Raw genomic sequence first — 25,875 nt, 5'->3', positions numbered from 1 at the left:
TGGACTGGATATTTAGAATAGGAAGCTATTAGCATAAACTAGGTATTAACAAACTATTTGGTGGGATCACTCTCTGAGTGTATACATTGATAAGCGCAGAAAAGTGTCAGTCAATATTGCAGATATGTGAGATTGGAGTTCTGAAGGTTGGGACTGAAGGGGTTCAGAATAAGCTTCCCCAAAATGTGCCACTTTGGCAACATGGATTAATTGAAGGCAATCAAGGCCTAGCAGATTCAAGAAAAACTTTTACCTGTCCCTAAATTACTGAAAGAATTTAGATACACTGGGTGTGGCAGAAAGAGATACATTACCAGACATAACTTTTTACCTGAATGACCTATCTGTATGGCAGGGCAAACATTTAATTACCAAACATCTGCTCTTATTTTCATATGAATTGCCCTTTCCCTCCTTTAAGCCCGGGTCCCTATCCCATTTCTTAGCTCAGTATGGCATACATCAGGTCCTTGAATAATGTCGTTTCTTTCAATGTTGATGAAATGCCCTAGGATCTTGATTATGTCAATTAGCCTATGGTAAACTTGATTTTGTCATATGTTGTTTCACTTAAAGTTGCAGAACCTATTAACAATGTTAAGTGAAGATTTACTGTATAAGCCTCAACACCCAACTTGCCCTTGGGTCTCATTCTTTTGGGACCCGGGTATGTATGTAATTAAATTTGTTTCTCTCCTGTTAATCTGTGTTATGTTAATTTGATTATTAGACCAGCCAAAGAACCTAGAAAGGTGGAAAGAAAATTTTCCCTTTCCAACATGATTTTTCCCAGTTTTTCAGAAGCCCTTGCTAATACTGTTTATTGACCAACATTTATCCCAACATTTTTTGGGATTTTGTTGTTAGTTCTGTTGCTTGAACATCATGTCAGTATTCACTAGTGTTACAGTAATGAAGACTGGTCTAGCCAGAACTGCCAGTTACCAAGTTTTTACATTTTAATTATTTGCCCTGATTAAACATGGTCAGAAGCACTAATTTAACTTGTCCAGGTTCTACATCAAAAAGGGGCAACAGAAAAAGAGGAAATCGCTGTGTGAAGGGGAGGGCTTGTCTGTGAAGAAAGGTCTCCGGTACAGGGACCGGTGCTCTCTGCAGCTGGCTAACGTTTGAAAACTTGACCTTCTTCTCCCTTGGTTTCCTTTTGCTGGACTCAACAGTATCACTTTCCTTTGGAGCTCTTGGTGAAGATAGGGTAATAAAAGATCATAAATCTTTTTTACTAGTTGAAGCATTTAATACTCTAATTAGCACTGCCTTTGAAAGGCTTTCATATTGGGGAAACAAACACCAGCATTCCACGTGTGCTTGGGTTAAGGGGAATCTTAAATTATGATTAAGCAGAAGTGGACAAGACACAGGGCTTAGACACTGCCTGCATTCTGACAGGCAGCACAGCTTTACCGAGATACCACAGTGCTATAGATACATACTGTCCTAGGTCATGTGGAAAAGATAAAATCCGAGCCTAGTATTGTGGTTTTGTCAAAAATAACTGTCACATATTATTCCTCTATGGGTTATATTAAAGTAGGTCAGCACAAAATGCTAATACTCCCCCAAAGCTGGGTAGGGTACACTTCAGAGGAAGTGACTGATCAGCTGGGTCTTGAGGTATGAATAGGAGTCTACTGAGCTATAGAAAAACGAATGGAAGACCATTTGCATACAAGGCAATGTAAAGTCTGAGGCTGGGAGGGTCGGGGTTGGCATCTGCCCCTCCTCTCAGTCTCACCCAGGTGGTGGTGCGGGCGAGCGGCTGCGTCCCGGTGGCAGGTTCCCAGACTCCAGCGGCGTGACCGGCGGCGGCGGCGGGTAGAGAGAGGGGGAGGAAGACATTTAAAGCGCCTCCTGCGCATGCACTCCCGCAGCCGGCTGCCCGGCTTCGCACCGGAAGGCAGGGCGGGTGGCCCACGCCGCGTCTCGAGCCTCGCGGGGCCCCGCCGCCGTGGCCCCGAGCGCGACCGCGAGGGCGCCGCGCGCTGCGCAGCCTCCGGGCCCAGGCGGGCGCCTGCGCACCAGCGCCCGGGCCCCGCGAGCCGCGGGGTTATTAGAGGTGGAGCGCGGGGAGGGCGCGCGGCAGGAAGCGGCCGCCGTTACGGCGCGCGCGCGGTCACGTGGTCGCTGGTCACCGCCGCCACCCTTCCCGCCCTGTTCTCTCTCTGGTCGGGCCGGCTGGTTCCACGAGCGCCGGGCAGAGACTGAGGGAGAGAGAGAGAGAAAGAGGAGGGGAGGAGGAGGAGGATTCAGGGAGTAGGAGCTGGGGAGTCCTTCTGCGCCACAGGTAAAACAAAATGATGATGATGATGATCGTAAAAGAGCTGACCCCCTGAGCGCCTCCGCCTTCCTCCAGAGCATCCCCCACGTGCAGTGGCTCCCCGTCCCGCTTCCCCCTCAGCCTCTCAGGACGAGTCCCGCCTCCCCTCTTGTCGCTTGTGCAGCTGCCTCCGCCTCACGGGGAGGCCTGAGGGCGCGGGTGCTGCCGCCGCCGCCGCCGCTCGGACGGGCAGTCGCACGGCCCCGGGTTGGTGCGCTCCCCGGGTCGGCGTGGGGGTTGGGCGGCGGGAGGGGAGGCTCCCCCACCTCCCGGGCGGGCAGGGCCGGAGGCTGCTCCCCGCCGGCCGCCCGGTGCCCTCCCCCGGGAGAGCGGGTGGAGGCTGCGAGGGCGGAGCGGAGCGCGGCGGCCGGGCTGGGGCTCCGCTTCCCGCTTGGTCAGCTTCCCGATTCCTTTGAGCCCGGGGAGCGCGCTTCCTCCGCAGGCCGGAAGCGAGGCCGGCCCGCAATCCCAGATCTTTTAAAATGCAGCCTTTAGAAGAAACAGGAGGCTTTCGCTTCTGAGGGAGGGAACGTGACCTTGTTTTTAGGACGACTTCAGTTTATCCACCAGTAGGAACATGCAAGTTGTGGCCTTTCAGGATGGAAGGAAAACTTTGCTAAGGGTGGAAGTACAGTCCCGTCGCACCCCCCGACCCTCTCCCCCTCGCCCGACTTTTCCTGGAAAAAAAGGACACAAACCTCTAAAGCAGTTTGTGGTTCTACACTTGACTTTTTCAATGCTAGTATTAAACGGTGTTAGTACCAGGAATGTGATCTATGCTTAAAGTTTTACATCCTTAAGATTTTTTTTCTGAATGACTTTCTTGAAAAAGTTTCATTTGTCGACTTTAAATTGGACTGAATGCCGAAATTTTAGCATGCAGAGTGCACACTATTGGGCCGGAATGAGCGGAAATTTCTAGACCCAGTCATTCTTTTGTACTCCTTGGACAATAAAATATAGTCTCAATAAAACTGTATATTGTTACTTTTCTGCTGTTGCACCAAATAGTGAATCAAAGCAGGAAGCATTAACTGTAGGCATTGCTGAAAATAGTGTAAGTCTTTGAACACTTCTGATTGATATCAGTGGTAAAGAAATTCAATGATGGTTATTTCTTATAATGAGCTTTTATGATTCCGCAAGTTGGTAATTTTCACAACGTATCTCTGAATTCAAGTGTAAAATTGAGCATTTTTAATTTTTACAACTATCTGCAGTAGAGTCATACAGAACAGTGTTTCTCAAACTTTAATGTGCATACGAATCCCTTGGGACTGTTGTTTAAAAATGCCAATTCCGATTCAGTAGATCTGTGATATAGCTTGATGTTCTGCATTTCTTGAATAAGCTTTTAAGTGCTGCTGGACGAGGAACGGTCCTTGAGTGGCAAGGATGTAGATAACTTGTGTGCTAAGAAATAAGATGATGTATCTACATCTTGGATGTAGAGGTGACTTGAGAGAAGGGGCAACTCGCAGGATGAACTGAGGAGGCTTCCCTTAGGGAGATCCCTGATGCAGAATGAGCAGGACAAGTGGGTTCCAGGGAAGGGGATAGAACTGGGGGAGCCGCCCCAACCAGGAAGAGTGCAAGTACCAAGTGTGCATGCTGTGTGGTGCCTGTATCACCTGGTCTGCGAATTTTCCATGGAAGCTTGCTGTATTTCTAGCTGACAGAATTGCTCAGCTATAGATAGTTGGGTTTTTATCAACATAAGTCTCTGAATGCACTGTTGGGATGAACATTAATTGCTGGAAGTATTGTGTGCTTTTTCTCTCACTCAAATGAAGCCTCAGTTGGGTACTGCCATCCTGAGCCTTGGATGCATACTTGTAAACAGTTAAGGGTCTCCACCCGTTGAGAGTATTCGAACTGGATTCAGAGATTTTCCTAATGTAATGAAAAAAAAAAAATTCCATAAATTGAAAAGTTTAAAAGTGTCACACATAACCTCATACTTCATGTACATAAAAATGGTTGTACTTAACTTTAAAACAATTTTATGGAAGTATAACATCAACTACTTTTAGTACCGTAATTTTTATAGTCATTCTTACTTTACCATTGTTTCTTTATGTTATTCAGTAATATTTATGACAATATTTTCAAAGTAGTTACTAAGTGCTACTCATTTAATCCTCACAACAACCTTTAAAGGAACTGAAACAGAGAGGGTAAAAAAGTCACATATTCAGGTTTACACGGCTAACACTCAGCTATGATTCTGGTTGGTTGACTCTATAGAGTCCATGCTTTTAACAATCTTCTCTATGCTGCCTTTTTAGAAGATAAATTAATGATATTCTTTATGTCTCCTTTCCTGTTGTTGAAAATTATGAGCTTTACTTTCATTTTAAAATTCAAATTTGTCATCCTTTTAAAAATGTCCCCTATTTTTCCCAACTTAGAAATGAAGAACTAGATAAAATCAATTCTGAAAAGTTTGTAATTGTTTCTAAAGAAGATACTGAAATTTGCAAAGATTTATTTTGTTTGTCCTTGTTTGCTGGACCAGTCTCTAAGTTTATATGTCACAATTAAATGTAAAAGTAGTATCTGCCTCTGTTTGACCCTGCTAGTTTTCAGTTCTTTCCTCCCTATGCCTGTCCTCCACCACTTCATGCATACTTGGTAGATTTATACTGTTTTTGTTGCCCTAACAGTTTTTTGGGAGCAGTTGACCGGGTTACTGACTTTTTATTTGGCCAGTAAGGACGATAGAAAAAATAAGTATTGGTCTTCAGTATCATATTTAGACACTGAGAAAGGACAAGCTCAGAATAAAGGATGATATTTTAAGTTGAATAATTTGTGCTTTATAAACATATTAATATATCTTCTGTCCCCCACCCCCTTTTTGTCTCAGACCACAGAAAGCTTTGTCTTATTTTAGCAGGAGTCTGAGGAATGGTGCTTGTACAACCGGTCTAAGACATCTCTTAACATGGACAGATCATTAGAATGGCAGTAATATACAGTGTGTGTATTAGAATGTGAGAAATGAGAGGTTGTGGCCTGGGGTTAGTTGTGGGAGGGGAAAGAGATGAGGGAGGGAGGTATTGGGGGTGGGGAGGGCCTGTGGGGCTGATTCCAGTAGTATTAACTTTCTATTAACTTGGATAATAGTGAGTTTGGGAAGGAAATCAGTATAACAACAGATTCCTGTTATAAATAAATCTTTTCTCAAAGCTTATACTAAGTTATTGTGATGTCTATTATAATGTCATGCTGGCCAGATACTTAGCCTCACAGTACTTCACTTTTCTATTTTTAAAGTGAAGATAGTAATAGTAACTATTTCAGAAAGTTGTTTTGAGGATTAAATGAAACCATATGTATATATATACATACATATAGACATATATAGACATATATGCATGTATAACATGTATAATATACATATATAAAATGATTAGGTAGTGTCTGGCACATAGTTAATCTACCATGTATGCTTTATGGATAATCTGAAGTGTGGTTGATTATATCCACATAATCAAGACTGACTATATTTGAATGAACCTGATGGAAAATGTACATTTATTTGGTGTAAGGCTGTATGGGCTAATAAAACAGAAAGTTTGTACTTTGTGGATAAAATACAAAATTGGTATAGTAATGCTCTTATCTCTTTGGAGAATTAAATATTATTAAATAAGGTTTGGAGCTTGACATCATATTTAATTTTTTTTAATCCTCACCTGAGGATATGTATTGTTGTTTTTTTAATCAATTTTAGAGCGGGGACTGGAGAGAGAGAAGAGAGAGAGAAGAGAGAGAAACATGGATGTAAGAGAGAAACATTGAGTTGTCTCCCTACGTGCTCCAACTGGGGATTGAACCTGAAACCTAGGCATGTGCCCTGACCAGGAATCACACACACCTTTTGGTGTATGGGATGATGCTCTAGCCAACTGAGCCACCTGGCTAGGGCTTCACATCGTTTTTAGAATGTTGGTTACAGTAGTATGTTATATTCGTAGTTTTTGAGTTTATTCAGGGTACAGGGACAACTACTAAAAATAAATCAGGCATTTCTTTTGAGAAGCACTAGGATTTCCAGTCAGATACTTTGAAAATTATTTGGGTAAAAATAGTGACACAACTTTGTCTAAATACATACATGCACAAATGCTTCCTATTAAGCATGTTAAGTGTTTTAATTTTCTTGATGTGCTTTAGACACTCATGTTATACAGAAATTGAGCAGCAGCACATTTTTGTGTAGTTAGATCATGTGCTGTTGGTATCTGCAGTGCTGCTTTTTTTTTAGTTTATCTTTGTTGTTGAAAGTATTATGCAGTGCTGCTTTTGATCTTGGAGGTAATCCCTTATAATCATAAACTTTAAAGAACATTAAGATTATACTTTCTAAGTTGATATATATGCCTCAGTACAAAAAAACAGGATTAGAAAAGACACTGTATGAAACTCAATATAGACATTTTTTTTCTTGTTTACATTTGACTTTGTATTTTATATTTTGAGCTTTGGTTTATATTTCACAGGCTGGTAATTTCTTTTTAACTAGTGGTTGCACTATGTGAAAAATTATAGGTTAAATTGAAATGAGCCTGTGTGTTTTTTTTAATCTCTCAGTCATTTATATTTTGAAAATGTGTTCATGATGTCAAATTCCATGTGAATCAAAGTTATTCCTCATAGGAATAGAAATTTCTACTATAATTTGTTCATTAGGGTTTATTTATGAATGTCTTCAGTGCACTGGTTTGACTTTTTTGCAGAACCAAAGATTTTTAGATACAATCACATCTTCACATTCTGCAACACTATTAAAAACACTGATAAGCTTTAAACAAAAGCAGTCTAGTTTTTTTGTTATTATGTGAATACATGCACTGAGTTGTGATATCAAACGTATTCATTCAGTGGAGTGGGCATTTTTTAAAAAGGACTAGTATAGAGGATATTGTTGACCACATAGTGGTTAGAAAACAAATGTCAAATTTGTACAAAGGGGCTAGGATAATAACTCAGTTTTCACTGAGTTTTCAGATAGTAATCAGACAAGTAGGAGGAATAATTAACCAAGAAGATCTGGCAGGGCTGTTCTATCAGCATGTGATAATAAGTCATGTGCAAAATGAGGGAAGTAGGCTGGATGTGGCTTGGAGATGCTGATCTCATTTTAGGGCTTTTGTATCGGTGAGAAATGTTTGTTAATTGCTAATTACTTATAAGCTTTTGAGGTATACCCTTCTTGTGATTGGTTTGTTTGCAGAGCTTGACATAATAGGTGTTAAGTAAAATTCTCTTTATGCTTATACAAATATTTATGCTGAAATGTGTGTGTGATAATAATTACTATATAAAACACTAGCTAGAGATGTCTAGCTAGTATTTTTTGCCTTTTTGTTTTTTTAAAGTAATTCTCTGGTTCATCTTTAGCTTAAAGTCACTCATGGGAACATTGTTCCAGAGACAGCAAGAAAGAGACAGACTCTAGAGCTAGAAAAAACTGAACTCAAATTTTACTTCTACTATTTGCTAGTTAGGTTGGTTGCTTGGAAAAATTATGTAACCTTTTTGGGTTTCCACTTCCTCACTGTGAGGTTTTAAGTAAAATGAGGTAATTTACATAAAATGCCTAGCAGTGTGTAGTTGCTCAGGAAATGTTTGTTACTAATGTCAGGCCCCTCTTTCTTTACATATCTGCTGTCCAAAGTCTGTAATTTTAAATCGATCTTTTGCTTTAGTTTGGGGATCGTTGTCTAAGAGTATTTTTCTGTGATCAAGAACAACTAATTCAGTAACTGAGAAATACTCTTTATTCAGAAAACAAAAACAAATCATAAATGTTTTCTCCGCTCTAAAAGTTTTCATTTTCTGAAATATTTTATGGATGGTGAGTGATTGCTAAATTGTTTTATTAGACTGGCTTATTTAAGGGATTTCATGTAATGATTGCATGAAAGGGGAGTGGAGAAGTCCTGTAATAGTCATTTGCTGACACTGAACTGTTTATGAATTGTTTCCTTATTCCTTATGTTTAAAGCAATTCTTTTCAACTTTAACATTTTATGATCTCCCAAAAATGTATGCAATAACATTTGTGTTTAAAGGTGTATCTTTTAACTGATTAGTTTAGTTGGGTTTGTCTTGAAAAAGGACTGAATTTTGTGGATTTGAATAAGTCAGTGACAGGAGGTCTTTAACATTTTTTCTCTTTGAACAGATGTCTTGGCCTGCAGTGACTCCAACTCCCACAATCCTTCCAATTTTCCCCTCTACTAAATAAGTTTTTAAAAAGTGACATTTTTATTGTAAATGATTGACTTAATTCAGGCAAACATTGCAGCTGAGGGAAGACTTCATTCCAGTGAGGAACACTTTGGTATGAATGAAATGTTATATTCTTTATTTTTACTTTTAAGAATTTAATGCATTGTCCCGTCTCCCTCCCTTCCCCCCCCTCTGTATTCAGAATGATATTTTTGTGTAATAAGCTTTCTTCAAGATTAAAATTTTTTGGTGCTAGTATGCTGAGATGTATCTGATTCATTCTATTTTAGCCAACAGTCAAAAACAGTCAGTCAGGATCCATCCAGAAGACAGTAGCCATAGTAGGTCTTTCATCAGAGGAAAGTTAATCCAGGAACTGGTTGCACAGGTAATTGCTGGGAAGCCAAACTGGACTGTGGGACAGACCAGATATTAACAATACCTGGAAGCCTCTATGATACCATTAGGGCTGGGGGAAGATGAGAAAAGCTGGAATTACCAGAGTACAGAAAGAAGCCAGGACTGAGAGCGGGAGGGGAGCTAGAGCCATAGTTGGGGCTTCATGGTGGGAGCTGGGGCATCAGAGGTCAGGACTCCTGGAGGGAAATGGAGTTATGGAAGAGATAAAGCTTCTGCCAAGGATGTGTCAGGAAGTAGGGAGAGTGAGAGAAATACTCTGGCTTCTCCCTCTTCTGTCTTCTATCACCCGTTAGTGCCTCCCCACCAGCCAAATCTTCCTGGAAACCAGAGGGCAAGGTTGCTTGGAAATTGCAGTTGCCTTTGTTACAGAGCAGCACGGGATAAGTCTGGGGAATGAATCTGAAAGCATTTAGTTGACTAGCTCAGCAACTGTGTTGCTGCTGTGTAATATTTGTTAATATACCTGTGCACTTGTATAGCATTAGCCATAAAGAAGACTTCGCTTCAAAACCCCCCAAAACTAACTAACAAAAAAATGCTCTTGGTTCTTCTTCCTTTTTTTGATCAATGGAATAATTCCTTAAAAACCAATATTAAGATCAGCATCTCAGTTCAGTTAAAATATTTACTGAGTGGCACTAAATTAGGTAAATGACTACAAAATTGAAAACACTTGGTTCTTGGTCTTGTTCTACTCACAGTCTGCTGGAAGAGTTTTTTTTTTTAAAAGGATACTTTCAATTTTAAAATTTCAGTAGAATGTGTGATAAGTTAGAGATGGGGACATGTTCTTGTAGGAACTCAAGGGAGGAGCAGTTAACCCAGCCTTGTAATTGATGGAATACTTTCAGGAGCTGGAAAATGTGAGCTGAGCTTTTTAAAAGGTTGGTAAAGAGAGGTGGAAGGGGTGATGCTGGAAGGAGAAGCTTGAGCAAAGGCTCAAAAACCTTAAAGAGCTTAAAGCGTGTATAAGAAATTTCTATCACAGTTGCTGGAGCATCAAGTTTGGCTCATAAAATGGGACTGACTGGGGAGCCAGGAGGAGGCTAGGTTATTTTTGTTCTCAAACAGATAGGGAGCTATTGAAGGTGTGGTGGAATGTCCTGATTCACTTTGTTTTAGCTGCACTTTTCCATGAATGTGGGAGATGAATTCACCAGGGTGCCTACTAGAGGTAGGAGACCTATTAAGAGGATATTATACTAGTCCAGGCAATAGAGGGTAGACATAAATTTTCAAACATGTCTGTACGTCTTAGAGTCATTCATTTCATCTAAGTGCTGCCTGGTGCCAAGCTTTTCAGTCCGTGCCCCGCTCTGAGGCTATTTTGTTTTCACATTACACATGCCTCCCTTGATGCTCTGGTACTTGTTGTCTTTGAGAATCCCTGTCCTAGGGTCACAGACCTTGCCTTCCAGAAGCAGGCATGGGAATCAGTGATCATGATCTAGTGTGCTCTAGAGTGCTGGAAGCGTGCTTTGTTCTTCTGCAGTCAGGGGACTGCTGTGCTCCTAAAGTATTATGGGATCCAGTAATTTCCTGTAGAAATTTCCTTGAGAAAAATTTCCTGTACTCCTTAATGTAGTTTCTGATATTGAAGAGTGACAGATTTGTAGTGTGACATTCAATTTTAGTAAATATATCTTTTAAAATACCAAAATCCTGCATTTGAATAAGATTCACTTTACACGTTGATTTTAATGTATAGTCTCTAATTTATTCTGATAATAAACGTGAGATTGGTACTATTTTCTTTCTTTCTTTACGAAATCTCATTTGGGTTGTCTTACTCATACTCTAGTGGGATGTCTACTGTATCATAGATGAGTAAGACAGTTTTTGTCCTTAAGCCTATGATCTACAGACATTAAGTCATAATATAAGGCCTAAGAAATAATTTAAATGGAAATACAAACACTGTATTGAGGGAACGTAGAGGAAGATATTTACTGTATTTTACTCAAAGGCATACATTTTTTATATATTTCAATGTTTCTAAAATTGGTATATGTCTTACAATTTGATGGCATCTTAAACTTGAGGAAAATTATATTTTGAGAGAATAATAAAAGCACATAGCTCTTGGAGGATGAGGAATTTAATTAAGTGGAGAAAGGGCTAAGAAAAGGCACCTGGGAGAAAAAGCCTTGGCGTGCAAAAGGAATGATAAGTGCCTTTGGGCGGCTGTCATTTAGGGCTCAAGGATAACATAAGAAGTGACATTAGGTAGGTGGGTTGAATCCACTTTATAGAAGATTTTGAAGATCAAGCTGTGGAGAGGTGGAATTTTATTCTGTAGTAAGTGGGAAGCTACTGAGGGGTTTTAAGAGGGGAAAGTATGGTACATATTAGGGAAAATAATATTATATTGAGAAAAGGAATTAAAGGAAGGGAAATTGTGATGTTTTCAATTAATGACTTTATAGCAGAAAGGAAAAGAAAGAAAGATGTTATGGAGGTACAGCTGACAGAAATTGGTGACTGACTTAATGTGGGGGGTGGAGTAGGTGGTAGTGAGGATGAGATACCAGAGTTGCTAGCATGGTAGACTAGGACCTGTTAGCTGAGACAAAGTGTGTTGAAGTAGGAAAACAAATCTGAGCTTTGTGACTGTTGAGACTCCTTCCGTCATGCATGTAGTAGGAGGTGGGGAAATTCAGGTATGGAGTCAGGAGGAAAGTCAAGGCTGATGACAAAGATTTAGGAGATAGTACCTGAACGAGGTTATAATTGAATTCATTTTAGAGGATGAGATCCATGAAGAGAGTAAGAGTAAAGGGAGAATATTAGAGAGCGGGGGAGACTGTATTTTTTAAATAGCTTTTTTGAGATATAATTCACATGCCAAACAATTCACTTATTTGAAAGTATACAATTCAATTGCTTTAAGAAATTCACAGAGTTATACAACCATCACTACAGTCAATTTTTGAATATTTTCATCACCCCCAAAATAAACTCTGCATGATTTAGCCATAGGCTTTACTATTTCTACAGAAAAGTCTGTTGGAAATTGATAGGAATTGCATTGAATTCATAGATCCCTTTGAGTAGTATTGCCATCTTAGCAATATTAAATTTTCTATCCATGAACTTTTTTTTTTCATTTATTTAGCGCTACTTTCATTTCCTTAAGTTTTTTGTAATTTTCAGTGTATATATCTTTCAGCTTCTCAGCTAATTTATTCCTAGGTACTTTGTTCTTTCAGACGCTGTTATAAATGGAATAGCTTCCTAATTTTCTTTTTGAGCAGTTCATTGCAGTTATATAGAAACACAACTGATTTGTGTGTGTGTGTTGATCTCGTATCCTGCAACTTGCTGCAATTGTTTATTAGCTGTAGTGGCTTTTTTGTGTGGATTCTTTGGGATCTTTATATATATATGTATTAGGTTGTTTCATTTTTGAATAGAGATAGTTTTACTACTTCTTTTCTAATTCTGATGCTTTGCCTTTTTTACTTTCTTGTCTAGTTAACTGTCTAGAGCTTCCAGTACATTGTTGAATTGCAGTGGTATAAATAGGCTTCCTATTCTTTTTCCTGGTCTTAGGGGACAAGAGTTCAGTCTTCCACCATTAAGTATGCTGTTAGTTGTGGATTTTTCTCCAGTGCGGTTTATGTTGAGCAAATTTCTTTCAATTACTAGTTTTCTAAAACAAAACTTTTTTTTTATCATAAAAGAGTAGTTTGGATATCGTTAACTGCATTTTCTGCATCAATTTATGTGATTGTTTTGTTTTTTCCCCCTTTCATTTTATTAATATTTATTACATTGACTGCTTTTCTTTTGTTGAATTATCCTTGAATTCCTGGCATAAATTCTACTTGATCATGGTGTATATAATTTTAAAACGTTGGATTAGTTTGCTAGAACTTCATTGGTCTGTAGTTTTCCTTTCATGTGATGCTTTGTCTGTCCTTTGTATCAGGATAATACTGGGTTATTAATGAATTATAGAATGGATTAGTAAATATTTCCCTCCTTTTAATTTTTTGGGAGAGTTTGGAAAGAATTGGTGTTAATTCTTTAAATGTTTGGTATAATTCACTGGTGAAGCCATCTGGTCCTGGGCTTTTCTTTGTTGGGAGGTTTTGATTACTGATTCAGTCTCTAGTAGTTTAAGCTACTGAGATTTTTTGATTTCTTCTTGAGTTATTTTGGGTAATTTGTATTTCTAGGAATTTGTCCATGTAGGTTATCTATCTTTGTTGGCATACAGCTGTTCACAGTATTTCCTTACTAAAAAATCCTTTTTATTTTTCTAAGGTCTATAGTAATGTTTCTACTTTTATTTATGATTTTAGTTATTTGTGTCTTCTTTTTTCTAGCTAAAGGTTTGTCAATTTTATTAATATTCTCAAAGAACAACTTTTGGTGTTTTTTGATTCTCTGTTGTGTTTATCTCTGATCTTGATTATTTTTTCTTCTTCTAATAACTTTGGGCTTGGTTTGCTCTTTTTCTCAGTCCTCAAGGGGTAAAGTTAGGTTATTGATTTGAGATTTTTTTTTTTAATGTAGGCATTTGCAGCTATAAATACCCATCCGAGGACTGCCTTCACTGCATCCCATAAGTTTTGATATGTCTCATTTGTTTCCATTCATCTCTAGTCCCCGATTTCCCTTGTAATTTCTACTTTTACCGATTGGTTGGTTAAGACAGTATTAATGTCAACGTATTTTGAAATTTCTTTCAGTTATTGATGTCTAGCGTTATCCTTTGTGGTCAGAAAATATACTTTGTATGATTTTAGTCTTTTTAAATTATTGAGACTTGTTTTGTGGTGTAATGTGGTCTTTCCTGGAGAATGCTCTATGTGCACCTGAGATGAATGTGCATTCTGTTATTCTGTGGAGTGTTTTATATGTGCCTGTTATGTTTAGGTGGTTTTTAGTATTGTCCACACCCTCTATTTTCTTACTGATCTTTTTTCTAGATGTTCTTTCCATTATTGAAAGTAGGGGATTGAAGTCTTCAACTATTATATAGAACAATTTATTCTTCAATTCTGTTGGATGTTCTCTGTTGACATTTAAAGTAATTACTGATAAGGAAGCAGTTCTGCCATTTTGGTTTCTGTATGTCTTTTACCTTTTTGACCCTCATTTTCTCTATTACTGTCTTTTGTGCTTAATTAATTTTTATAGCCAACCATTTTGATTCCTTCCGCATTTCCTTTTGTGTATATTTTTAGATTTTTGTGTGTGGTTACCATGAGGATGGCTTAACATTTTAAATTTATAACAATCTAGTTGAAATGGATACCAACTTAACTGTAATAGCATACAACTCTCTGCTCCTGAAATATCTGTTCTCCCATTGTTTATGTTGTTTTTGTCACAAATTACATCTTTATACATTGTATATCAATAACAAAGTTATAATTTCCTAAATGTACTTGTCTTTTAAATCTTGTAAGAAATGGAAAATCAGATTACAAATCAAAAGTATAATAATAGCAGCCTTTATGTTTGCCCATATATTTATCTTCACTGGAGATCTTTATTTCTTCATATGGCTTTGAGATACTTTGTAGTGTTTTTTTCATTTAGACTTAAGGATTCCTTTTTAGCATTCCTTGTAGGACAGGTCTTGTAAATTAATAATGTTTATTTCTTTTGTAGTTGTAAAATTTCTCAGAAAACAGCTCATCTATGAATTCCATTTACAGCTTTATCTCCATTCAGATTTCATAGTACTTAGTAGAGAGTATGCACTTTCTATTTTCAATTTTCCCTGTTCAGGAAGTTAGCTTGGCTTCTTATAGAGAGGAGTGTAACAATTTTTATGTATTTATTGTTTAGTTTACATGTATAGTTGTAGAGAAGCTCTGTTGACTGTCATTAACCGCTAAATTTGTGCTTAATTCACAAAAGTGAAAGCCATCATAAAGAACAACTGTCTATTTTGTTTTACCTGATTTTGTGTATTAGAATATATAGAAATAATTGGGCCTTCAGCAGAAACATGAAATACTTCTCCTATTTAAACATTTTGTTGCATTGATTTTTTTTTATTCTTGTAAAAGTCTTTGAATATAGTAGTTTAATCTTTTTAGTAAGTATTCTGAAATTGATTTAGGTAGCCTACTGCTTCTAGGAACTTAATTTATAAAATGTACTTTCAAATGTTAACAAACATTTCTGAGTAGGTTATACTTAACTGTGAAAATTTTTATAAATGTTTTTGAAGAGAAAAAATAGATATAGCATCATAGCTAATATATTCTTTGTAGAACACAAGGATCAGTTTTTGATAAAACACACTGAGAGTAAAATAAAGTGGAGATAGTGTATGACCTGTAATGTTTTTCTTAGTCATGTAAAAATAAGTGTCTCAAATACAGTGTAATTAAAAGTTATAATAACTATTTATGATTTCTTTGAATTTAAATTATGTCAAATTAAATAACTTAGATTAAAATTGCATTTATAATTATCTAGAAGTTTATAATTTTTAAACAAAAAGCATTTACCAAAAATTATCCTGAAGTTTAGAAAACCCACTAATTTAAATTTAAAAACTTGAAATAGCCTTTAGTTAATGATTTTTGTTTACCTTTGTTAGAGAGAACTTAAATGCAAAAATAAATAACCTCTATCTCTTTATATGCAGATGTCAATCCAATAAAAAGGTGACTGAAAATTAATGACTTTCCATAAAAACCTGTAGTTCTTAAAATTTAGATTAGATGTAACTTTTTAATTTTATACAAATTATAAAAATGGCTCAATTATAAAATTCATAAAGATAATTTAAATTCAGAATATTTAATTTAAGATAATTTAAGCTCAAATGTATAATTATAAATAGCTTGACTCCTTAACTGTATGGAATTTGAAATGTCATATAACCTTTTCAGATAATTTTCATAATTAGGTGAGAACAGTCCTGAACTATCTCCATTTGATTTTCTTGCTAATATTTGCAATTTAGTACTAGAGTTAATCCTTAATTGCTGAAAAAGAGTTGTCTATAAGACGGTTACCAATTATTTTTCTATAATACAATATGTAATAAATTTTAAGGATGAACTATTCAAGAAATAAATGTTCGTTAAAAACTTTTAAAGTTACAGCTTACTAGTGGTGTGTGTGCGTGCGCGCACGCGTGTGTATAAAGGTAGTGTTCATTTCTGGTGGATTCAGTGTTGATAGAAAAGAATAGCTGATTAAACCTAGAAACTAATTAGAATTAGTTTTTCTTCAGGTGGAAAGTGGGTGCTCCTCCAACAAAGACATGAGGTTCTGGCCTGAGCAGAAGGGCCAGACCCTTTTTAGCGCTGGTTATGTGAGGAACTGGTATAAACATGGTGCATTCTTTTCAGGTTGAATATTAGTGAGATAACATGGAGTGGAACAAATGAAAACAGTTATTTTAAAATAATATTCATTTGCTGAGGAAAATTAATGATTCCTGTTAGCAGTTTTGGGTTCTATTCCCTGACTCACGTACGTATGTGTTCACTGTCCACTGGAGCATTTATTCAGGGTGTTTTTGTGAGAAAGCTTCTGATTCTTTGACTTAAGATGTTAAGATGTTAATCTTTAGACATGGATTTTAGTTACTAGAATTTCCCTGTAATAAGCTCAACTCCTCTTTTGACAGATACAGAGATGAACTGCTAGACTTCCCTCTCCCCAATATTAAGCCATTTGCAAATGTTCATGATAAAGAATTTTGGCTTTGTGGCTTTTTTATTATGGAGGGAATAAAAACTTTGCAGTTTGCTTTTACTTAAAAATACATTTTAAAAGTACATTAATTTTTAGTGTTGGTGGTATCTTACTTAAAAACTTGTTTATTCACTTTCACGTTTAAGTAGGAATCTGGAAGTACCAGTGACAAGTTTACAGTCTCGGGAATCTTTTCTGAGGAGTGTGTGTATGTATGTAGGTATCTTTTTTTTTTTCTGGGTCTTGAAATATCACTATGTAGGTATCTTTCTAAGGCCTGCATTTTTCTCTCCACAAAGAAGACTTGAAGCAGTTAAGAATACATACAAATGTGATTGTAACTTTGGGTAAAAACTCGAAAGGCACCCTGACATTTTTCATTTTTCTTCGTCTTTATATTGGAATGGGTTGGCAGTTAATTAAACTTGATGTGGGCTTTCAAAATTTTAAATTATAAGGCCTCATATTCTCATAGCCTGACTATGTGTCTGGCTAAAATACTGTCTTTTTTCCCCTTCAAACTTGACTGTAAATTTCCAGCTTAAGTGCATTTTATTCTACACCACCAGGTTAAGATGTTTTGTGTCTTCTTTCTGCTCAGGCATTAACTTTGAATTAGTGTAGCTCTGCAGTAGTTTGGGGAATAGCTCTTATTTAAGGACCTTGCCCCTGAGCTTTTAAAAATGGCTTGAACATTTGATTGTTCATGGTTAAGTGTGGATGACAGTTTCTGCCTTGCTCAGCTTTTACTTATTTTCACATGATGTAAGTTTTAATTGCTCAGCCCATTTTTTTTCCTATTTAAATTCTTTATCCATATTCTTAGAGGTAGCACCATACGAATCTTACTAAGATTAAATAAGCAAGTAAAATTTTTAAAATCTTGCTAAACTGAATTTGGTAATACTGCTTTAAGTAGGTTTAAAAGGTCATTTCATTTAGTTTATTTACTTTGTATGCCTAGTGATTGTCCTTTCAGCATCATATGATGGGCATAGGATATGATAAGAAGCTAAGAAGATGTTTATTAGATTTTGGATATCTTCTTATATTGCTACATTCAGTTTGCATATTTTTTGGTATTTTTTTATGTTGTTCACCATGTTCTTTCATTTTCTAAGCTTTTAGCCATAGTTATATTTGTTCTGTTGTAAAGCCAACATCCCATAGGTTACTGTGATGCTTCAGTGAGATGTATGTCAAATATGTGAAAAATGACCAAAAATTTATAGAGATATAAGTTATGATTCTTTCTCAGGAGGCGATAATTTGTTTTGCCACATAGGTTTGAATATACCTTTGCTTTTGGCTAGATGTTTGAACATGGTTTTTTAAATTAACTGCATTTAGAAGTAAAAGAATTTGTTCTCCTTAGAGCAGTGATTTTCAACTGGAGTGCCACAAGAATTTTTAAAACATGCAATATCTGACTATTTAGTCAGGGACATTGACCTCTCTTCCCTTAGATTGTCAAAAAAATTGACAGCAGCCAATACAACAATAGCCATCTGGTGTAAATGAAAATTATACCTATTTTTGTCAGATCAGCAAAAAATACATTTTTTGATGTGTCACAGAATTTTAGTAATTAGTTTATGTGTGCCATGAGATGAAAAATGTTGAAAATCACTGGCTTAGAGGATTTGATAGGTAAAGTATGCTAAAGTATTATATAGTTTACCTCACATTGAAAGGACAGTTAATGGAAATTAGAATATATTTTATTTGAATATAACTCAAAATATATTCAGCCTTTGCTAATATAAAATTATAATTTTTGTTTCATAAAGTTACACATTAAAAAACAACATTTAATAAACTAAACACAATTTTGGCTGTATGAACAGAGTGTTTCCAATCCCCTGGAAGAGGAAATTGTTAGCTCTTGAAACTTGGCCTCTACCAACTTTCTTTACTAAGTCCACTTGACTCTATGTATGTTGTTTATTTAGAGTACATCCAGCTTGAGTTCTTAGTTTAAAAAAAAACAAAAAAGACAAAAAATGCTGGTCTGGGATTATGTTGCAATAGTTGTGGTGGATGTTTTCTTGCATTTTTGGCTATCCATCTGCGCCTTCTATTAGGAAAATCTCCAGCCATTGTTTATTCAAATATTACTGAAACAGTCTTTTTAAAAAATATATCTTTATTGATTTCAGAGAGAGGAAGGGAGAGGGAGAGAGAGAAACATCAGTAGTTAGAGAGTCATTGATCAGTTGCCTCCCCCCCCCCCACCCCCGAGGATGGAGCCTACAACCCAGGCCTGTGCTCCGACGACCAGGAATAAAACCTCGATCTCCTGGATCACAGGTCAATGCTGAACAGCTGAACCATGCCCAGGTGGGCCCGATACAATCTTTTTAATACTTTTTTCTAATCTTGACCTATTTGTATTTTAGATAATTGCTACTCAAAGTGTGGTCTTCCGATTAGTGTTGGTCTGCAAACTGACTTTATTGGTTTGTAGTGAATTAAGGACAGAAATTTAAAGTAAGCACTTAGAAACTTTTTGTAGCAACTTGATATTATTACCGTGACATCTAAGCACATGGTTTATAAATAAAGAAATTCAATTTTATTGCATTTTATGGAAGTTTTTGTCTGCAATGTATTGGCAATTTAAAAAATGGTTCTTCATTCCAGATAGTTTCAGTAGTACTTTGTTAGACCTTCTCATTGTATGTTTTGTGTCTCTTAACTGCTTTTACACTTTTTCATTCTTTGTCTCTCTCAACTGCATTTTAGATGGGTTTTAAAAGTCTTTTTCTCCACTTAATAATTCTTTATATTGACTCTAGAGTTTAACTTTTGCACTGAATTTAAAATTTTACCTATGTTCTTTATTTCTTGAAGTTTTATTTAATTTATACATATATGTATATTTTAAGCCTTTCTGTTGCTCAAGACATCCTTATTGTACAATCTGTCCAGTAATTGAAGAATCTGTAGTCTAATTTGTCTGTCTCATGTTTGTGCTGGCTGTCATTCATTGTGTCTGGTATCCTTGTATGTTTTGTGATCTTCATGTGACATTTATTGGATTATACAAGTAGTGTGAATTTAGTATAAGAACCTTTGTGATGGTTTCACTTTGTGGTTAAGCGTCAAGAGAATTGATGAAATATTCTTGAAAGTACAAAATCATAGAGATGAATCACAGATTAGAGGTTGCCAGGGATTAGGGATGGTGAGGGTAAGGTTTAAGCATGATTATAAAGGGGTAATAGAAGCAAGATCTTTGTGCTACTTTTTTGCTGTTGGTGGTGTAGACCTTTGGAGTAATAGCTTTATGTAGGTGTTTCCTTTTGATAAACTTTTTAGAGTCTGTCTCCTGAGCCATCAGAAGGTAAGCTCAATTTCTCCAGTGCTAGACACATACTCTCAGGACAAAACCTGGTTTCTGCATTTGCTTGTTCTACTTCAGTTTGTTTATAGCTTACGTGGATACTGTACTTTCTTGCTGTTTAAGCAATTCATTAAAGTGGATTTTACTACTAAATTTTAGAAGTTGTATCTAATAGTATTAAGGTATATTTGTGACACCAGAGATTGCCAAACATCCTTTTGTGTGGGGGGCGGGGGTAAGGAGGGGACAGTATCTTTTGTGGTTGAGAACCACTGTTCTCACACTATGTGAATTTGGTCTCAGTTGAAGTTTCTTGTCTGATTATCCCTGCCTGTGGCTTTTACCTTCTGGGTTTTCTGTAGTACATAGTGCAAGTCTGGATTGTATACTTGCCACTTACTACATTTGGTTGTGCATTTTTTCCTGTCTGCTGTGTGTGTGTGTGACTGCACATGCACACGCCTGTCTGGTTTTCCTAAATTCTAGATGTATTTCACTTTTTTCTTTATTTGCTATTTTTGATCAACCCTGTACATTTGTTAGTAGTTTTAAATATATAAGTTGCTTGCTATTTTCCTTTTTTATATGGTAGCAATGGGGGCTTGGAAAATTGAATCATTCTAGAAAATGCAGGGAACTTTGAGGTGTTCTAAATTCTAATATTCTATTAATGATCATTATGAGACAGACAATAGAATTAATATTGATGTAATGGTAGTATGTATATCCAATAATAATGAAAAATTCAAGACAGCATAAGGTAGTTATAAAGATAAGAAAGATGTGATTTCTGTTACATGTATACATCATATAAATAACATAAAAATGTGCAGTAGAGTAGAAATAAAAAAATAGACTGAGAAATATAGAAAATGGAAGGATTTGTAGAAGCATGAAGTAGGAATGATTAGTTCTTCAGAGTGAGATGAGCAAAGTAATCAATATGTCGAGGTAAATTGTTAGGATGATGGATGTAACATCTGGTTAGGAGTGACTTGTGTAAAGCTGACAAATGTGATATGTGAATGTTAGTAAGTTGAAAACAAGTTGGAATTAGAGAGGTTAGCGTCTTACTACCAACTAAAGAGAAATATATATTTTTTGTACCAGTTGGGAAAGATATAGCTCAGTTATAGATTTTCCTCCACCTTTAAAAAATTATCAGCAAATCCCATGTAATAAAATAAATTGAAACTTGAATCTAACTACTTTTTATAAGGTGCTCCTCATCTAGGCCAAATTTTCATGAAAAATAATCATAAGCACAATATGTGTTCATTGTAGAAAAATCAGAAAGTAATGAAAAGTATTAGGAAAGTGAAAGGAAGTGAGAGATCCCAAAGCCTGAATCACTACTGTATTTAGGTTAACTCTATTCTCTTGATTTTTATGTGGTTTTAGTTTCTCTAGATACAGACATGATGTATGAATGTATAAATATATACTATGTGTGTATATATGTATGTTTGTATGTATGCATATTTATATAAAATGGGTTATTTTATATGAAGTGTTTTGTAGCTTGTCATTTAATTTTATAGCCTTTTTCATTTAATATTATGAACATTTCTTCAGATGTGTGTGTTTGTGTGTGTATATTTATATAAAATGGTTATTTTATATGAAATGTTTTATAGCCTGTGCTTTTTCATTTAGTGTTATATTTCCTTTTATCAGTAAAATTCTCAAAAGTTATATTAAGTGACTACAAAGTATTCTATTCTGAGATTATCCCCAAATTTAAGTATTTGCCTGTTGTTAAACAGTTGGGTTTTCTTTCATATACATGTACACACAAATCTAAACACACACATGTATGTACATATACATATAATTGAAATGAAGCACTCTAATGAAAAATTTTGAGTACATCTCCCATTTTGTCTGAAGAATTGTAATCTGTGCTGCAGTTTGGCTCTGATATTTTGCCCTGCAAAATTTACTTGTCTTCTTTAGTAAAAAGGACCCTAATTTTATACCTGGGCATTTTTACCAATGTTGGAGACTACTTTTCCTATCCTTCCAAGTGGTTAGGTGTGGACAAAACATTAGATTATTGTTTACAAGCTGTAAGCTGAAATATGAGAGTTAGAAGCAAGCAGGGTGGGCCTTTCTTTCCCTTTCCTTTTTTCTGTTGCCTGCAGTGTGGATGTATTAGCTGGAGTTCCCATAGCCTTCTTGGAGTATGAGCTGACTTCGAATAGAACAGTATGTGGTACAGCAAAAGGTTAGAAAGACCTTGGGTTCTAGATGTTTGGAGCTACCACATCAGCCTTTGTCTACTTTTGGACATTCACATGGCAGAAATTCTCTCCCTTTGTTTCTTCCTCTCTTAAATTATTATATTATTATTATTGAAATTTTCTTTTTCGCTGGGGAAGGATATGACCTAATCCTGTCCAGTTAAAGATACCATTATTTAATGCTCTGTATGTTAATGTGATAGGTCAAATATAAAGAAACATTGTGTTATGGTAGATTCTAGATCCAGGTTGAAACCAAAATCTACTTTGAGATTAGAGAGAGATTAATTGGTAGTGAAAGAGAGCACTTAAAATGATACATAATTTCTGGAGCTCTTTGATAATTATATTGCTGAATTTTGTCTGAAGTGCTCTTACTAATTATTACAAATAGTCTTTCAGAAAACACTTGGTAGCTTTTAGGTAACCCCTACCCCCATTCTCACAAACCATTGAGGATTATATATTATGTTTTATCAGAATAATCCCTTCAAGCCCTATGAATTTTTAATATTATTAAATATCTTGGCCAGTTGCTTTTACAAGGTTAACTCATAGATATGGCTTTTAATACTCTCATATTAACTTTATTGAAAGAATTTTGATAAATGAAGCTGTAGACTTACGTTTTTGTATTGATTCTAAGAAAGCTATTCATAACTTCAGTGAAATAAGTGAAGGATACACATTTAAAAGAATAAATAGGCTTTTTTTTTTTTTTTAGCAGTTTTAGGGTTACAGAATAATTGAGCAGAAAGTACATGGAGTTTCCATATACCCAGTTTTCCAAGGATACACATTTTCATATAGGGTATTTCACTGCATATAATGTATATATATATATATATATATATATATATATATATATTTTTTTTTTTAAAACCCTGTATTCCTAAACCAAATCTATATTATTTTATAATAGGAAATTCATACACTACAACAGTCATTTTATTCTAATCCAGGGTTTTCCACCCACAGCACTATTAATGTTTTAGGCCAGATAATTCTTTGTTGTTGGGGGCTATCCTGTGCATTGAGGATGTTTAGCATCATCCTTGATCTCTATCTACTAGGTGCTGTTAATAGTCCCCAGTTGTGACAACCAAAAGTGTCTCCAGACATTGCCAAATGTCAGTGGGGCTGGGGGTTAGGGGTGGGCAAATTGCTCCCAGTTGAGGACCATTGCTGTAATCAATTTATGATGCTCTAGGATTTGCTGTATTTTTTAGGTTTGGCTCAAATATCAGGGTTCTGTAGTTGAACAAACCTTTACAGGGAATTGGTATAGACAAAGTTAGAATCTTCCCTGTCACTGGGGATCTTAGGCAATATGCATAGTCTTACTGAGTCTCAGTTTCCTTGACTGTAGAAAAGGTAAAATATTACTTAACTTGAAAGGTTGTTCTGAGAATTCATTGAGATAAATTATACAAAATACTTTGATAAATTTTAGTTTCCTTTTCAAATGAGCTATATTGTTTGGATTTATTTTCTTAAATGTGTCAAAAACTCATTACAAAGTTCATATTTCTGTGGGGAAACTAATCATAGTTTGGGATCTAATGTTTATGGATTTCCAGAGTACTATGCTGTGGATGGTTAAAAACTTTAAATAAATGTTCAGTGAAGACTGATTTATGAGGTCAGTTGTGTTTTGACTCTTAGTGGTGTTCTAATTATATTGTCACTACATTCAAATTGTAACAGTTAAGTGATCTCATGTGTTCTTTCAAGGACTTTGAGCTTCTCAAATTGAGGATAGCATTAGATGTCAGCCACTCACTTTGTCCTTTGAAGTTTTTGTCTTCACTTCTGAAATCCCGCCAATTTTAACAGCTTGTGTGTCAGCTCCAATAGAGGAAGCTTGGCCTCTGTCAGCTTGTACTTAGCCCGTTAAAGACTTCTACAAACTTGACAGTAGTTTTCAAATAATAATGTCCACATCCCATTGCTACTTTGTAAAATTGTAAAACGTCGTTCCCTAGTGAATGAAATGCCATCTGTAATAATTAAGGCTATTCTTACTGTTCTACCCCTGCAGAAAAAGACTTGGTGAAGGAAGACTTTGTGACTGAAGACGACTTTTCTCATAGGAAAACAATCAGAGGCTGGACACTATTATACTGTAAGTATTGCTCAGAAAAAGAAGTGTAAGTTAAGAATATTTTAAGTGTTCAGTTGTTTGGGAGGAAATGTGTTAGACAAAGATATAATATGTAAAATATAGAGGAAGATATATTATAATCATGTTAATTTATAAGAAGTAATCCTATGTAGTTTTTTAAAAATTGAAACTGTGTTCATATATTGAGATGAGGATTTTACCAATAGCATTGAAAAATATTTCTAATTCTAACAAGGGTGGATCTAGTTTGCGTACATTTGCTTATTTAAAACTATCAGAATTCGGAAAATCATTGTAGTTTTGTAGGTTTGTGATTTGTTTGGGTGACTTATTGTTTAGGTTATTTTGCAGAATTATTTATTTGCTGATTTATTTATGTATTTCATTATTTATTTATTTGATTATTTAGTAAATTATTTATCTGATGAATTATTAATACATCTTCATGACATGCTTTAAATTATTTATAACTTAATTTTGAGTTTATTGCTTTTAGACGCTGCATTGTTACTGACTAGTTTTGATTTTTTTCTTTGTGGTTCTTTAAAATTAAAGTATTAGCTCTAAGGCAAAAGTATATTCATTGCAATGCCCATGGATTTTTTAAAAAGTAATTTAGGGTAGAGATAAAATTTTAGCTACGTTTTGTTTAGCTCCAAATTTACCTGTTTCAAGTTATCAGTGATAGAATGTCTATGTGTTGCGTTCTAGAGTCACTTACCAATGAATAATATAGGCTATCGTCTCTCAACCGACTGAACATCTAAACCTCAGTCCACATTACCCTTTTTGTTTCTAAAGGACAGGTCTGTATTTCTTACTTGCTTTAAAATAAATACTGGAGTCCTAGTTATTTTATTTCAGTGGCAAATCTATTTTACTACTGGAATATTTTTAGGAAAGTTCAGAGAAATGAAGTCCAACTTAGATTTGCATCCCTGAGATGTAAATTTGACTGATGTTCCCTTTGTTTTTTAATTCCCCATTATATGTGTATTTGGAAAAGAGCATGATGTTTATATAGGTTTTTATATCAGTCATAGTGACATATTTATTTCATATCATATCTCTTATGGAAAGTTTTATGCCACTTTATTTTAATGAACTAAAATGGACAAGGGTTTTTATAAATGCAAGCTATGGTTTCTCAGGCTTTAGATTATAATTTTCTTACGTAAAGTTTCTGTTTTTAACCAAATAAGGTATAGAGTCTTCTGACTCTATTTCGTAGGCTGGTGTGGTTATTTGGGCTTGCTTGTTGAATGGATGTGATGAATAGGTTAAAATAGTTGTTTGAGTAAAAAAGTGTCAGGTGCACAATGTGGTCTTTTGTGTTTGTTTGCAGTGAATTACTGTGTACTTTACAGTTTTTAACATTTCAGAGAGAAGCAGCTTTGTGCATTTCTTGTTAGGATGCTGTGGAAATATAGTGAAAATGGCCTCTGTAGACAGGTTTCATTGTAGAATTGTAAATTATGCATAT

At 35.7% G+C, this 25,875-nt stretch overlaps 1 protein-coding gene across 8 annotated transcripts in view; it reads left to right on the top strand.

Annotated features, from left to right (window-relative positions):
- The first annotated feature begins 2,079 nt into the window (after positions 1–2,079).
- The window catches only part of TBC1D5 (TBC1 domain family member 5), a 361,094-nt gene continuing 337,298 nt past the window's right edge, over positions 2,080–25,875 (top strand). Inside the window, exons 1-3 of one of the 8 annotated variants that reach the window (XM_081159848.1) lie at positions 2,130–2,305; positions 24,309–24,392; positions 25,104–25,198. The gene's annotated coding sequence lies outside the window, so the exon portion shown is untranslated. Of the gene's footprint in view, positions 2,306–2,339; positions 2,546–2,903; positions 2,961–8,542; positions 8,694–24,308; positions 24,393–25,103; positions 25,199–25,875 lie in introns of those variants that run through there. The other 7 variants (XM_081159844.1, XM_081159851.1, XM_081159850.1 and 4 more) reach the window with 7 other exon arrangements.

The sequence above is a fragment of the Miniopterus schreibersii genome, assembly GCF_964146895.1.
Source record: "Miniopterus schreibersii genome assembly, chromosome: 15".
NCBI classification, from domain to species: Eukaryota; Metazoa; Chordata; class Mammalia; order Chiroptera; family Miniopteridae; genus Miniopterus; species Miniopterus schreibersii.
Note: the sequence above shows the minus strand (reverse complement) of the source record. Positions and strands in the feature narration are given on the sequence as shown.